The sequence below is a fragment of the Alexandromys fortis genome, unplaced genomic scaffold (genome assembly GCF_014885135.2).
Source record: "Alexandromys fortis isolate MF-2015 unplaced genomic scaffold, M_Fortis_MF-2015_v1.1 scaffold_89, whole genome shotgun sequence".
NCBI lineage: Eukaryota > Metazoa > Chordata > Mammalia > Rodentia > Cricetidae > Alexandromys > Alexandromys fortis.
Window position 1 is genome coordinate 5,413,640 of NW_026067973.1, and position 14,110 is coordinate 5,427,749.

The 14,110-nt window shown below is 46.3% G+C and overlaps 1 protein-coding gene across 1 annotated transcript in view; it reads right to left on the reverse strand.

Annotated features, from left to right (window-relative positions):
* Positions 1 to 14,110, reverse strand: part of Ncam1 (neural cell adhesion molecule 1) — a 98,336-nt gene that overhangs the window by 23,241 nt on the left and 60,985 nt on the right. The window lies entirely within an intron of this gene.

The following is a 14,110-nucleotide window of genomic DNA, read 5'->3' on the forward strand; positions in this document are numbered from 1 at the left end:
TGTTTAGTTATTTCTTACTAGCAATTTAGCCTTGTGTATGCCTTTTATTATTATTATATGCGTCTTTATAAAAGTCTAAAATGGGTAATTTCCCTATTCAGATGGGAAGCCTATTTTATGTCTCCAGCTCAGACACATTACAGTTCCATGATGGACCGGTATTGGCAGGTCCTGTGGGGATTAGCAAATTGCCTTGGGGAATCGGGATTTAGAGTTATTAGGCCACTAATTCTCCTTCCTGAAATGGAGTTCTTAGCTAGAGATGTCAGGCGAATGTCTCTAATGTGATGGTAGGCTGTCTCTGTTCTCTGTCCCTATAATTCTCCCTGACACGTCTCTGGGGGGTCCCTTCCTGGATTTCCCACACTTCCAAAGCTTAGCTCTGTGATGTTAAAGATAAAGGTGCCAATTTGTCTTTGACATTGTTTGCCCCCAAAAGAGGCCTCTGGAGACAATTGGTTTTTCCTCCTCTTTGGGGTTAAGGATGTGCCTGTCTAAGGTGACCTGACTTTTGCCACCCAGTCCCCAGCTTCAAGGGATACTGAAATATGGAATGAATGGGTAGGGAAGTGAGCAGTTCCCTGGGCTTTATTTATTGAAAATGTGCACGAGTGTTTTATACATGCACATGTATCTTTATACCACACAAGTGCCCAATACCTACATAGGCCAGAAGAAGGCATCAGATCCTCTCCAATTGGAACTACAGATGGTTGTGAGCTGCCATGTGGATACCAGGAATAGAACCCAGATCCTTTGCAAGAGCAGCCAGTTCACTTAACTACTGAGCTATCTCTCCAGTTGCAATACCTCGGATATTTACAGAGAAAGGATGTTGAGCTTCCTGGGGACAAGCTCACTAAGACACCTGGTGCAGAGTCCAGTTCGGCCCCATTTCTCTCAGGAATTATGAATGTGTGTTGGTGTTGGGGGGCCTCGGATGATAGCACAAAATGCAAATTAGACAGAAACAAATGTACTCTGACAGACTGAACCACAGAAATACCGGTTCCCTTCTTGCGGGTGGCATGAAAGCACCAACAGATTAATTGACCAATTATCTTTGTTTCATTGCCCTTTAAAAAAAAAAAGTGACCATGAAGGTTTGGCTTGTGGTTATGGGGCTGATCCAGGTTGAGGAAATTAGGACAGAAATAACTATGGCCGAGTGAACTCTGCTCCTGCCTCCATGCCACAAGGGGGCGATACACTTCTTCACTAAGTCATGGACATTGGTTTATGTATTAAGAAGACCTGGGATGTTTCTGCTCTCACGGTGGTAACCATAGGGGATCCGGCAGTTTCCAAAGCCGGTCCCTAGTCACAGGTTTCAGGCAAGATAATGCACCACTGTCTCCCTCTGAGGACCGTTCCTGCTACCTCTCTACCCTGGGAGCCGCCAGTGTGGGAGATCCTTCGGAACAAAGGCAATTAGAGCAGAAAGGCTGGTGGAAAGTCTGTGTCGACCTGTCAGAGACCGAGGCTCCAAACACACAGCTGTAAAAAAATAAAGGAGGGTGTGGAAGGGGTGATTAGTGATGTTTTCAATCTAAGAAGGAAGAGTGGGGTTAAAGAATTTAGTTCGTCAGAACCAGCATTGCCTAATACAAGTCAGGGTCAGTAGCTAAAGAAAAAAAAAAAAGATCATTATGAATGGGGTGTGAAGGGAGCCATGCTCAGACATGCAACACAGTGACAGGGAGTACAGGGAGCTTGTCACACTCATGCTGATGGTGGGAAACGGGGAGTCCCATTTACAGAACCCTTGGACAATGGCCTATAAGATCAGTTCTCTGTGGCAGCACTTTGAGCTCTGCAGGGACACGGGGCATGCTCAAAATAGATGTTTGCGAAGGGCAGAGTTCAGCTCCCCCCAACACTCTCACTTCTGCTGTCCTGAGAGCAGCTGCTTAAGCTTCTCTTCTCTGTGCTCTTTGGTGATGAGTCACGGGGTTCAGTCCCTGGCTTAACCTCCCTCTTCTTTCATTCATTGCTTCAGGACATAGTAAATATTGCCCAGCGGAACCTAAGATGGGTGGCGCTTCCAGCACACGTTAAACACATCTCAGTTAATTGTGGGTGGGAAGAGATGGATGGGGGTGGGACAGGGACTATCTGATTCCATTAGCTGTTGTATGTACAATCCAATAACAAGAGAGAAGCTACTGCCTTATTTAAATCATCTGAAGTCAGGCCCAAGTCACTTAAGTCCTTAGTAATGACAAGGGAAGGGTGTGTGTGTGTGTGGGGGGGTGTTCTTCACAAAGCTTCTCTTTCATTCCCTAAACATTTGACTTGCTCTAACCCCTCCACATCTTCCCCCTTTGCCCCCCCCCTTTGTTAAAGGCAAACCCTTGTTAAAGGTTTGCCTGGTTGCTGGTAGTTCACTTGAAGTGAAAACAGCCAGTTTTCTGTTTAGCCCTTTCAAATGAGAGCTGAGGGTCTGAAATGGATGGGAGCATGGGGTAATGTGAGGACCACTGCAGCCTGGACTCCTCCAAGGCCCTCTGGGACTATATCTTTTCATTGACAGCTTGGATCAGCACCGAGGTGTGCTTTGGGACTGCTTCAGGAAACATTTACCACCAAACTTTTGGCCTTGATTACAGGTCTTGAAGACAGCCACCTCCCCCCCCCCCATCCTTTTAACTTAGATCAATTATTGGGGCTTGCAAGGTTCTTTTGTTTTAGGGACATTCCTATTTTGTTGCACATCACGTGACATATCAGACAACTCTGCAAGCCTGGGAGTCTGGGTGTAAATGGGACTGGGTTAGGGGGATGCTGCCACACCTACAAAGAGGAAGTCCTCAGCAATGGCCAATGGAGGACAAAGGAAAGGGAGATGCACAGAGGGTAACACACACGGGGAGTGTGACTCAGGGACCAGACCAGGAACAAAGACCATGCAAGACAAGCTACTGAGATTTTGACTGTGTGGATGTCGCCCAATCAGTTCTCAGAGAAGGGAGGTCAGCAGTGAGGTCAAATGGAGGGAGCCCCTCGCATGCGCAGGCACACCGCATGGTTATTGGTGTTAGTCCGGCTACGTCATCACTGCAGCCTGTATGTGTCTTTAGGGTGTGATGCGAAGTAAAACTTTACCATTAGGAGAGAACAGAATGCCTGTGACTCCCAGGGGAGGCTCTGAGTAGGTCTGATTTTAGCGGGGGGGGGGGGGGGGGGGGGGGGGGGGGGGGGGGGGGGGGGGGGGGGGGGGGGGGGGGAGGAGCCAAGAGCAGAGGTCCCCTTCTCTCTTGATGGTGAGCGAGCGATGTTTTAACAAGGTTGTGACAGGCACGATATTAGCTAATTATTTCGTCACCGTTCTGCACTTCATCAGGCTATAATTTTATTTCCTTTTCGGTAAGGGTCAATCATGTGCTTCTTGATTACACGGAGACTTCAAGTCATCGCTAATTGCCAAGTGACTTTTGCTTGATTTGTGCCTCCTGCCTGGGGGAGGGCCACTCTTGAAAAGTGACACCTCAACCATCAATCCAAATTCTTATTTCAGAAAGTCCTCCATTTATGTAAATTTTGTGAAGCACTCTCTGGTTTTATAGGAGTGCAACCTTTGCACGGATTTATCTGTTTTTAGGGAGCACTGGGAGGTTGCAAACCATTTCCGCAAGGGTTGCAGCTCACTTTGGAGCAATTGTGGTCTAAGAAGCTACTGGATATAAGGCTAAGCAATGAGGCTAATTTGCAAGGCACGTTTCTGGAAAATCATGTTTGTGAAGCTTGTTCAAAATTCAAGTTTCCAAACTGTACTGCAGCTAACGTGGCTTTATGGAGAGGGCAGTTGGTGGGACCAGATTTCTTGAGGGAAAACATTAAACCAAAGGTTATCAGATTGCCTTGTCCAGGTTGCAAGGACTGTTGAATTCTAGATGTGAATTGAGAACTAGAATAAATCTTTCAAATGGCTCTGCTGAATGTATCTGAGACGAGAAGAAATGCGTGCCAGGCTGTGGTTCCAGGTTTATTCCTCTAATCAGAACAAAGAGTTTTACCTTCTGTTCACCAGCGTGGACGACATCATCAGCACCATGCAAGCCACATGACAAAGTCACATGATACGCACGCACATGATTGGTTGAAAGGAAAGTGGAGGAGGTCACATGGAAAATACAAAAAAATTAAAAACTGATGTAAACAATGGGTAGGGAGAAAAAAATCAACAACAAAACCACAGACTAAATAAAAGGAGAAATCAAATTAAATTAGCAGCTTATATAGGAAACACTGGGAGGGCAACTGTGCTGCCCGGAAGGAGGAGATAACAAACCATATAGCGCATTTGGTTAACAACACCAATAAGCATTAGATACAGTTGCAACATTGCGTATTAATACCACACCAAGGAGCATGAACACTTTTAAAAATGAGGGGGTATTTCTGTCAAGGCCCAGATGTCAATCTAGGCCAATCTCAGAGACTGTTAAAGAAAAAGAAAAAAAAAAAAGGAAAGGAAAGAGCACGTTATTTATTTGCAGATTCCAGAATTGTCTCAGCATCCTTGGGGAAGCAATGGCAGTGAAACAGCTGTAGGTCATCAAGGAAGAGTCCTGAAACAATAACAGATTGTGTTTAATTAATGAGAACAATTTCATGTTTGTACTGGCCAAATAGGAGAGGGAAATGACTGAGGGAGGCTGGGGAGTCACAGGCCAGAGAGGGACAGTGTGTAGGGTCTAATTCCACTTCTTTATGCCGTACCCACGATGTTCCTAACACCCTAAGGGACTCCTCAAAGCAAAGGCACACATAAAAGCAAAAGGTCAGTACAGGCAAAGGGCTAGGTATCCTCTGGTATTGATACAATGACGGCATCAATACCAAATAGCAGAAATCAGCCCCTGGTCCAACACGCAGACAGTGTGACATTAAACCTACACTTGACTACTTATGGACCCAATGATGCCTTCAGATTTGCCAAGACTGCATGAATAAGAAAGGGGTTTGAGAACTACAGGGTAAACCAGGGTTTTCCTGTTAGAGTTCACCTATATTCCTTTTGCAATGAGTTTCACTCCACATTGCAGTCTGGGATTAAATAATCGACCCTAAATTCTTAGGTTTCCTATCAGAACTTTCACAGGCCTGGGGGCAAGTTCTAGCTACTGACAGTTGAGGTTAAGAGAGAAGGGCAAAGATGGGGAGGTAAAGATATCTTTCTGAAAGTATGCCACTGACTAAAAATAGTGAGAAGGAAGTGCTTTGGCTAAGTGCTGTATGCCTTTGCCACTCTGAGCTAACAGGATGCATGACTTTATGGTCTATCATGCCAAAGGTTCTTGACAAAGGTGCCTGGCAGGGAGTATAAGTGACGAGAAGTTCCTCTTGCCTTTATTTATGAAAACGACCTTCATCTTTGAATATAAATAGATCATCACACACACACAGATACACACACACACGAACACACATACACACACATGGACATACGAACACACACAGATACACACAGACATACCGCACAAACATACACGCCTAGGAGACATTACTTATTTACACCCCTGTTATCTGACTGATGGAGCTGTGTTGTCCCGGCTGCTCTGCTCCCGTTCCACTGCGGCTCACATACTCTCCATCTTGTCTTGATGGGGAGGAAGGCATTCACACGAACGCAGGCTGCTGTCAGTCATGACAGCTTCTCTTTTATCTCGCTATCCACCGGGACTTATGATCTGGGTCAGTAGTCAAGTGGTTCAAAATAAAACAGCCTCCAACTTCCTGCTATCAGATTTCGCAACTAAGCATCTTATCTGCAGGTAGAAATGTCTGAAGTTTAAAAATGAAACACTCGTCAAAAAGGAGAACTACTTCATTTCTCTTTCAGGAGGAGTCTGGAGCAGAGACTGTTTCATTGAGAGACAAGACGGAGATACAAAGAGGTGTCTCAAATAGGACAGGGTTGTGCACATGGTCATGCAACTTTCTCCTATTGCCTGGGACACATACAGCCAGGCTGAAAAGGGTCAGTAGAAGACAGGGTGTTGTTAGCTGCATTCCTTGTCCAAATGCAAAAATACCACAAACAAACAAGAAAATCCTCACGCCCATCATCAGCATTAAACCCATGCGAATGAGCCTGGCTTATTGTCACCGGTCCGCTCTGCTCGCAGAAGCAAACCTCAAAGGCATCAGGCATTAAAATTCATTGCAGCACACACACACAGAGGAACATCAAGAAAGCAGACCATAGCTGCGTTCTGCAGGAGGAAAAAAAAAAAAAAAAAAAGAACCAATTCACACAGCACAGCACACCAAACCAGAAAACCCTTTTCTCTCCTCTTTAATTATGTATCAAAAGCCTTAGCTGGGGTGTGGAACTCTGCAGGCCTGTCATCTGCCTTCTTGCTTGGTAGGAGGCAGAACAAGCTCCTTCTGCATCCAGAAACACGGCAAAAGCTGAAAGCCCTGCCCACTGTCTGGTGCTGGAGGCTAGGCAGTCCCATACCAGTTTGTTGCCTAGTCAAGGGGCTTCACATCACCAAGGCCAGACTGGAAGCTGTCGGTGCTGACTCAGCAGGTCCTCAGACTGGGAAGGGGGATGCAGTCGACTCCTAGATTCTACTGTCAGGAGTGGAAGTCTAGCACTTCCACTGGAGAGAGCCTGGGGGTGGGAGTGGCTTTGTTCTATTATTTTTCTAGCACCAAGTGTTAAGGGGCAGAAGGAGGAGGCTGAGACTCCTTCGATTGCGTGCTTTGCAGAGAGACATGGGCAGCCATGTTGTCAGGGGCACAGCCCCCTCCACCCTTCTCTGAGCAGCCCTTCCTCCTCTGGGTTCTTCCTTGCTCTCAGCCTTATTGTTACTATCGTGTCTGCGTGTGTGTGCACGCACACGCACATACATTTCAGAGGCAGGGACAATAAACTCTCGGTTTTCCTAGTCTTTTTCTGTTTTAACAGGGGTGCCTCTTTGGAAAAGTCTCCTCAAGCATAGACTATCCTCCAAATAATCACCCCTTATTCCTTCAGTGGGGCTTCATTTATTTTCTTGGCCAAACAGACAGCATGCTTAGGAAGCTGGTCAAGGCTGCGAGCCTCCATGCAGTCACTACTGTAGTCTGTGCTACTACAAACATCCACTCAGAGGTGCTGCCCAGAGCAGCCAGGCTCTGTACTCACTAGACAGGTCTGTGGTTGGAAGGACAGGAAGAGGCCAGGTTGCTATGGGAACATGAAGGACAGGAAGGGCACAAAAAGGTGAGAAGAGAGATAAAACTTAAATACCCATAATTACAAACTGTACATGTGTGTATGCATATATATATCATACATGTATGTATACATATATACACATATATATGCATCAGAAACAGTGGGACAGTCACTCATCCTGCCTTCCTGATTTATTAGTATTAATATAAATATTTTAGAGAGAGTAAAAGAGATTTTGCCGACAACTCATGAAGCACAAGATACTGGATCTCTCAATTATGGATACTATGTCTTGCGTATTTTGATTAAATCATCTTTTTTTTCATAAATATCCATACAGCAAAGGGGAATCTATCATTCATTTTAGAAATAAGAGCTCTGAGATTGGGGATGCCAAGGGACTCATCTGTGGTCATGAAGTTATAGATCGAAGGATGAGAACAAAGATTCGAGTCAATGCCAGGCTGGTTCCGAAGCCTGGTTACAGTCCATAGCTTGGATTGAGATGGTGGGAATGCCTCTTATTAGAAATGACGGGAAGAGGGACTTTGGTTTGGGGGTGTCTGCAGTATTAAGGAAGCCAGTCATGAAGGGCATGTTGCTGTGTCCTGCTCTGGGCTGATGCTGGCATTATACCAGTCACATGGTGGTCACCTAATGTCCCACCCCCATCCCCTTGTTAGAAAGACAAGTTCAAATTTCCAAAGAGTAGAAGGCCTGGAGCCTTCTCCATGCCTCAGGAGTCAAGAGACAAAAGTACAGAGCAGGAAAGGGAAGCGAGTGTCAGGAGCCAGGCTTACCTTCTACAACAGTGGCCTAGCTCATGGCCTACTGAGTCAGTGACCCCATCAAGGGAGAGCAAAGGAGAGCTTAATAAATGTTGTAATTTTCATTGTTTTCTGTAGGGTGTGTGGGGGACTGACTGACTCATCTATTGATTTTAGGACAGAGATCAGCAAGCCTCACTCGAAAGGGTTAAGTAATTTGTGCAGATCCTGGTTGCCAGGCACATCTGTGAGCAGGCACTGTTATTTTTCCCACAAATATTTATGAGATGTCTACGCACGTATGGATGTGGCGAAAGCTACAGGCTTCACTATCTAATTTCAGTGCGTAAGTCCAACCAAAATAAAGGGTAAAAACACAACACCTCAAAGCATTTTATATGACCCTGCAGGCAGGGCGCATTTTTTTTTTTCTTGGTAAATTCCTTTGGCTTTTTCCAAACATCGGCTTTGGTTTGGCCTGCTGGGAATCACATCACAAGTGTGTGGCTACCAAAGCAGCCCCAGAGCAGCTGTCTTCAGGGCTTCCTCCCCAGGGCAAAGCTCTTCTCTAGTCTGCCCTGAGAGGCCCTGGGCCTATTTCTCTTTCCCTTTGCTTCTTTTAAAACCTGATGTAACTTTCCCTTGCCAGAGCCGAATTATCACCTGTTGAAGCAGACCACCCCAGACAGATGAGCCTGGTGGGTGGGAAGCCACCTGCAGGGACACGGGTGAGGAAAGCAATACTCACTAGCTCGTGAAGACAATGGAACAAGGGTGGAAGAGTTAGCAGGAGCCACTGGAGAAAGAAAAATGATGGTTAAAATAAAAAAAAAAGGAGTAATAGATCATTGGAAGCATACAGATGCTGAACTGAAAGAAAAAATAGGAGTAGCCATCCTGGGGTGCTGGTGTGAGGAGTAGACGTGAAGTTGGAAAGAGAAAAACTGCACGGCACGGGTGACTGGCACATTATTGAAAAGTATGCAAGGCTCTATTTTAAGTACAAACCAGGACCCAAGACACTGTTAAGTCTGTCAAGCAGGTAAGGAATTGGCCAGGACCAGCTGAAGAGGCCTGAGACCTTGGCTGAACACAGCCACGTGGGCAGGATCACCAGTGCCCGTGAGCTCTGAGGGGCAGGAGGACAGGCACCTGGGCGTCAGCTTAATGGGAACTTAATAAGGAAAGACTGGCTTTCATGTCACATTCCAGATATGTGCCGCTATATATAGGCATGTGTCTATGGGCACTACATTGTGTGTGTTTACATGTTTATGTTAACAGATGCTTAGCCACACCTATGTGGGTATGTGTTGAGGCCCTAGCCACACCTAGATGGTATGGGTTGAGGCCAGAGGCTGATGTTGTGTCTTCCTCAATTGCTTTCCAACTTATTTTAAAAATAATTTTATTTTAAATTGCATGTATGTGTGTATGACTGCGCATAGATACTTGTGTACGTGCACATGAGTGTAGGTGCCTGGGGAGACCAAAAGGGGGCAGCAGATCCTCTACAACTGGAGTTACATATGCTGTGAGCTCTCTGACACGGATCCTGGGAACTTAACTCCAGTCCCCTGTGAGAGTAGTACGTGCTCATACCTGTGAGCCACCTATTCTGTCTTCAGTCACATTTTTTTTTATGATGGGGTCTCTCACTGAACCTAGAGCTCACTGATTCAAGTAGGCTGACAGGCTCCATAGCAAGTCTCAGAGATCCTGCTGTCTCTATACCCACCCCCTGGGGTCGTAGGCATGGCTTTCTTACATGAGTGGTGGGGATCAAATTCAGGTCAAATACAACAAGCACCTCCCCACCTACTGCCTGGTACATACAGCAAAACCTATACATCTCTCTCTTGAACTTCAATAACTGAAAGGGATAAAATTGGCCATCCTCAATGGCTGGGTACAGCCAGTTTTCATACAGAAGCCTCTGGAAACATGGCTGCTTTCCAAAAATCCTCCCTAGAGAAAGTGATTGTTCATGCTGCTAGGGAGGAGGGTGACAGACAACACTCAGGGTCAGTCCTGCTCCCCCAGAGAAAGGGGATGTTAAGGACACAGGATCCTCACAAACCGTCCTAACTGCCCTTTACCATGGAGATGGTTAGAGACTGTATGTCTGCCACGCTGGGGCACTGAATGGATCTTTGCCGTCTGACTGAATAATATCCAGAAGCTGTCCTTCAGCAATAACAAACACAGTTCCCTCTGAGAGCTCGGTGGTAAGATGGAAAAGCATCAACCTAGTGGCAGTGCTGAGCCAATGCCCAGGGGTTGTTTTTCCAGGACCTTCTAGGTAAAGTTATCTGGTGAAGCCCAGAGTCAATGTGCACGAAGTCATAGCATCTTGGTTACTAAACTTTCATGGAGAGGTGGCTCGGTTAATCAAGGTAAGAGTCTCTCTCACATTTTCTTTGTGTGGGTGTGGGCTCAAGATACATATTGTTCATATTATTCGGGAAAGGCCAGATAGTTTATGATTTTAATCACATGCATTACAATGCATTTAAGGTGTCCTCACATGTGTCACAGAAGAGACAATAAAACATATGTGTGTGTATATGTGTGTATATATATATATAGATATATAGACATATATATATATATATATATACCAAGATAAAAATCTCAAGGCACCTCTTTTAAAAATCGTGTAACCTCTACAGCTTGAAATACTCTTGTTTCTCGGCGCAGAAGCAAAATCAAAAGTACCATCCAGGTACTTTTGACAGAGCAAAAGAATTCATGCAAGCAGTCCCGGCAAGGAAGCAGCTCCTCCCAAGGCACGCAGATCACAAGCTTGATAGCAAAGGGTTTTGAGTCCACACGGGCATTGAACTTGAAAACACGTGCAGCAGGGTGTCCCCCGGTTAGAGGTTGTTTAGTGCCAGGGCTCTCTTTTCACCCCCATGCCAGAGGACCCTCAAACAGCTACACCCTGCTTCTCCGGGCAGCTGGGAGGCCTTGGTCCTTTACAAGCTTACAGCTTTTGCTAGTTTTGCCTGCTCATCTCTGCTTCTGATAAGCCTATGCCCCTGACTGTGCAGAGGTTTCCCAGAGAGCCAAGAAAGCAGCTCCATTACTGAAACATCTCAATGAATTTCAACAGTTAACGTCAAACACTGGTCTCAATTAACACCTCCCATCTTAGGGACTTGGCAGCTAATACTTCTGGTCCTGTGCCTTCTCTCTCCTGGGGCTAGGGTTTATACTGTGGTCCCAACTCCAGAGCCCCTAGTCAGGCTGTGTATATATACCTATAGTCCTATAGCACAGGGCAGTAGTGCCAGTGCATGAGCTCAGGCTTGGCAGCACACACAGCTCATCGGATTCTTTATCTGAGTTCAGGAACTTCATTGTCTTCTGAGAAGTGGGAGTGAGGACCCAGAGGAGGGCCTTACTGAGACTTCACAGTACCAAAAGTAGGCTGACCTCATCTTCCCACTGTCTCCTGTTTCAGAAGGGGCCTGAGCCAGAATGAGCAGGATACCCCTGGGCCAGACCCACACTTCAATGACGGGAAAGCTTATGAGGTTGCAAGGGAAGACCCCCCTGAGGTGTCTTCAGAAAGGGTACTGTTTCCATGTTTACCAAACCTCCACGACAATAATTCTGCACAAGCATCTGCGATTACACTTCACTTCTGCTTGTGAAAAATAAGGTTGCTTTCTAATCTTTCCTTCTTAACCACCCTCCTTCCCTTCTCCCTTGTTTCTTTCTTTCTTCCATCCCTGCCTGTACGGAAGATTAAACCTGTGGTTGGACAAGTATTCTACCACTGAGATATGTCACCAGCCCCTTCGCTTTACACTTTATCTTGTGACAGAGTCTCACTAAGTTACCCAGGGTAGCCTGGAACTCGGTCTGTATCCCAGGCTGGCCTTAAACTTATGGTCCTCTTGCCTATGCTTCCCAAGAAGCAGGGGTTAGGACTATGCTTATTAAAGCCTGTGCTTATTAATTCTTATAATAATACTTTATTATATGATTGAGAAAACTGACTTTCGTGCTAACTGCTGTCCTGTCACAGCTTCTCTAGAGGACCTCAGCGTCCCCATAAATCATCCACTTTCACACTACTGACAGCAAAATACCAAGTCTGGTGGCTTCATTTTTTTTTTAAATTAACAACTAAAACTAAAATTTAAAAAAAAACGCAATTAAACACGTAATTTTTGAGATGATTTAAAACGTACCTTCTGCTGTATTAAGAAGCAAACTCAAACCCCCAACAACCCTATCTTCATAAGGCCCAAGCTGGCAATGAAAGGAAACTACTGTGACCTTGAGGGCCCAGAGCAGTTCCTCTGAGTCAGCTGTAGTCACTGGGAGAAGGCAAGCCTCAGCCAGGCCTCCCTCTCTCCAACCTAGCAAAGCTGGTCCTTGCTTAGTGATCACTTCCTGTAGAAAAGGGCCTGGAGGATGCAGCTAAGGATGGTTGGAAGGATCCAGAAGGAAGAGCTTTCTCTCCTAAGTTCCCCTGGGGCAGAGCTGTCAGTCCTACCCAACTGCTTCCTACCTGCATCCCTCACGCCCACAGGCCCCGATTCTGATGCCTTTCCTAGCTGATACAGTCAGACACCAACTTGGCTGACGGTGTGGCATCCATACTCAGCTACTTAGTTTCTGCTGTTGCTGCAGTATTTCAGAGTACACTTTATAAATATAAGTTTCCCAGGGTGCCTTGGAAAACCTAGCTGCTTTCTGAGAACAGTGAACGGCTTCCTGAATATCTTTCCTTCCGGGTCTGTCAAGTGCCTCCTCTCTCTGTTCTCTAGGAGCTCAGCATAGGAAGAGTGAGCCAAACCTTGGCAAAGTGACATTGGGAGTTGGGTGTCTCAGTGGGCTGAGGGGACAGGCCAATTCTACTCTCTGCAGCAGCCGCCACCTCCCTTGTTTCCCTTGTTCTAGGTGTCCCCTAATGTCAGTTTACATAATTAGAGTGTCACCCCAATGGGGGACCCTCTCCCTCTCTATGCTCCACTGGGTAGTCACTAAGTTAACAGGTTAGTCTGTTCCCAGCGTGGAACTATACACTGTAAGCAAACCAGTGCTGATGAAGAGAGCTGACAAGAACCTAGAGCTTGGCCCCCTCCCCACCCTTACTACAGACAGCGCCTGCGGGACACAGTGTGCACGGACACCTTTCTGTAGGCCACCTCAACAAGGGCTCCCCACCAGAAGACTCTGCCCGTCTGCATCTACCACCTAACAGATAAGCCAGGAAGCATGCGTGCTCCATCCCTTTACTTCCTAAAAGCAAACCAGAAGATTATTTTCAGCTCTTTGGGACAGGGTCCTTGTGAGGTAGGTATCACTCTTCTGGTACCAGGGCTAAAAGTGAGGGGCTGCTATGAGCTCGTTACCCGGAGACCATCTGCAGATTTCCACCATGCTCGGTCAGCCAACCTTATCTTTTCTGCAGAGCAATGACTACACACAAGAATTAATAAAGAAGCACAATTTCAAAAGACACGGAAGTTGCATGCTCTAGAACAGTAGTGTTAGCCTCTCGGAGTAACCTATGTAGGTTAACAAAGGCACAGCTAGACTAAGGTCAGTGTGGTTAGGGCTCAGACAGCATCATCTACTTCAGCCTCTAGGGAACAAAAAAGGGGGCCAGAACTAAATTATGAACTAGAACTAGATGTTAACACTATGGAAGCAGGTAATGAGGTATGAAGAGGCACTTACGTGGAGGAGGGCTATCTGCATTTCCCATGGATGGAACACAGACGAAAAGAAAAGCCAAGAGACAGACCCAGGGGAAAAAAAATAAGATGTAAAAGAAATGAACGGAATCCACAGGGCACATGGAGCTGAAACTTAAATTATCAAATTACTTCAAACAGAGAGAAACACTCCCTGCGGATGGAGGATGAGAACAGCTCTGTTATCGCTGGGAAGAGGTTAAAGGTGGTCTGTTTGTAGGCTCCCAGGATTCCCAGGAAAGGAAGCAAAGGGTTCTCATGTGTGGATTAAATCAGGGGTTCACGGAAGAGCCTGGAGCTCTGTGGTCACTCGGGAGACCAGTTCTATCTACAGCATCTTCTTCAGCTGGAGTGACCCGGGGGCCTGGTGGGGCAGCAATGTGAACAGCAGAGGGATGCAGCTAGGGCAAGGTTGGGCCTGGCTGCTGTAGTAAAAGAAGGCTAAGCTAGGCAAG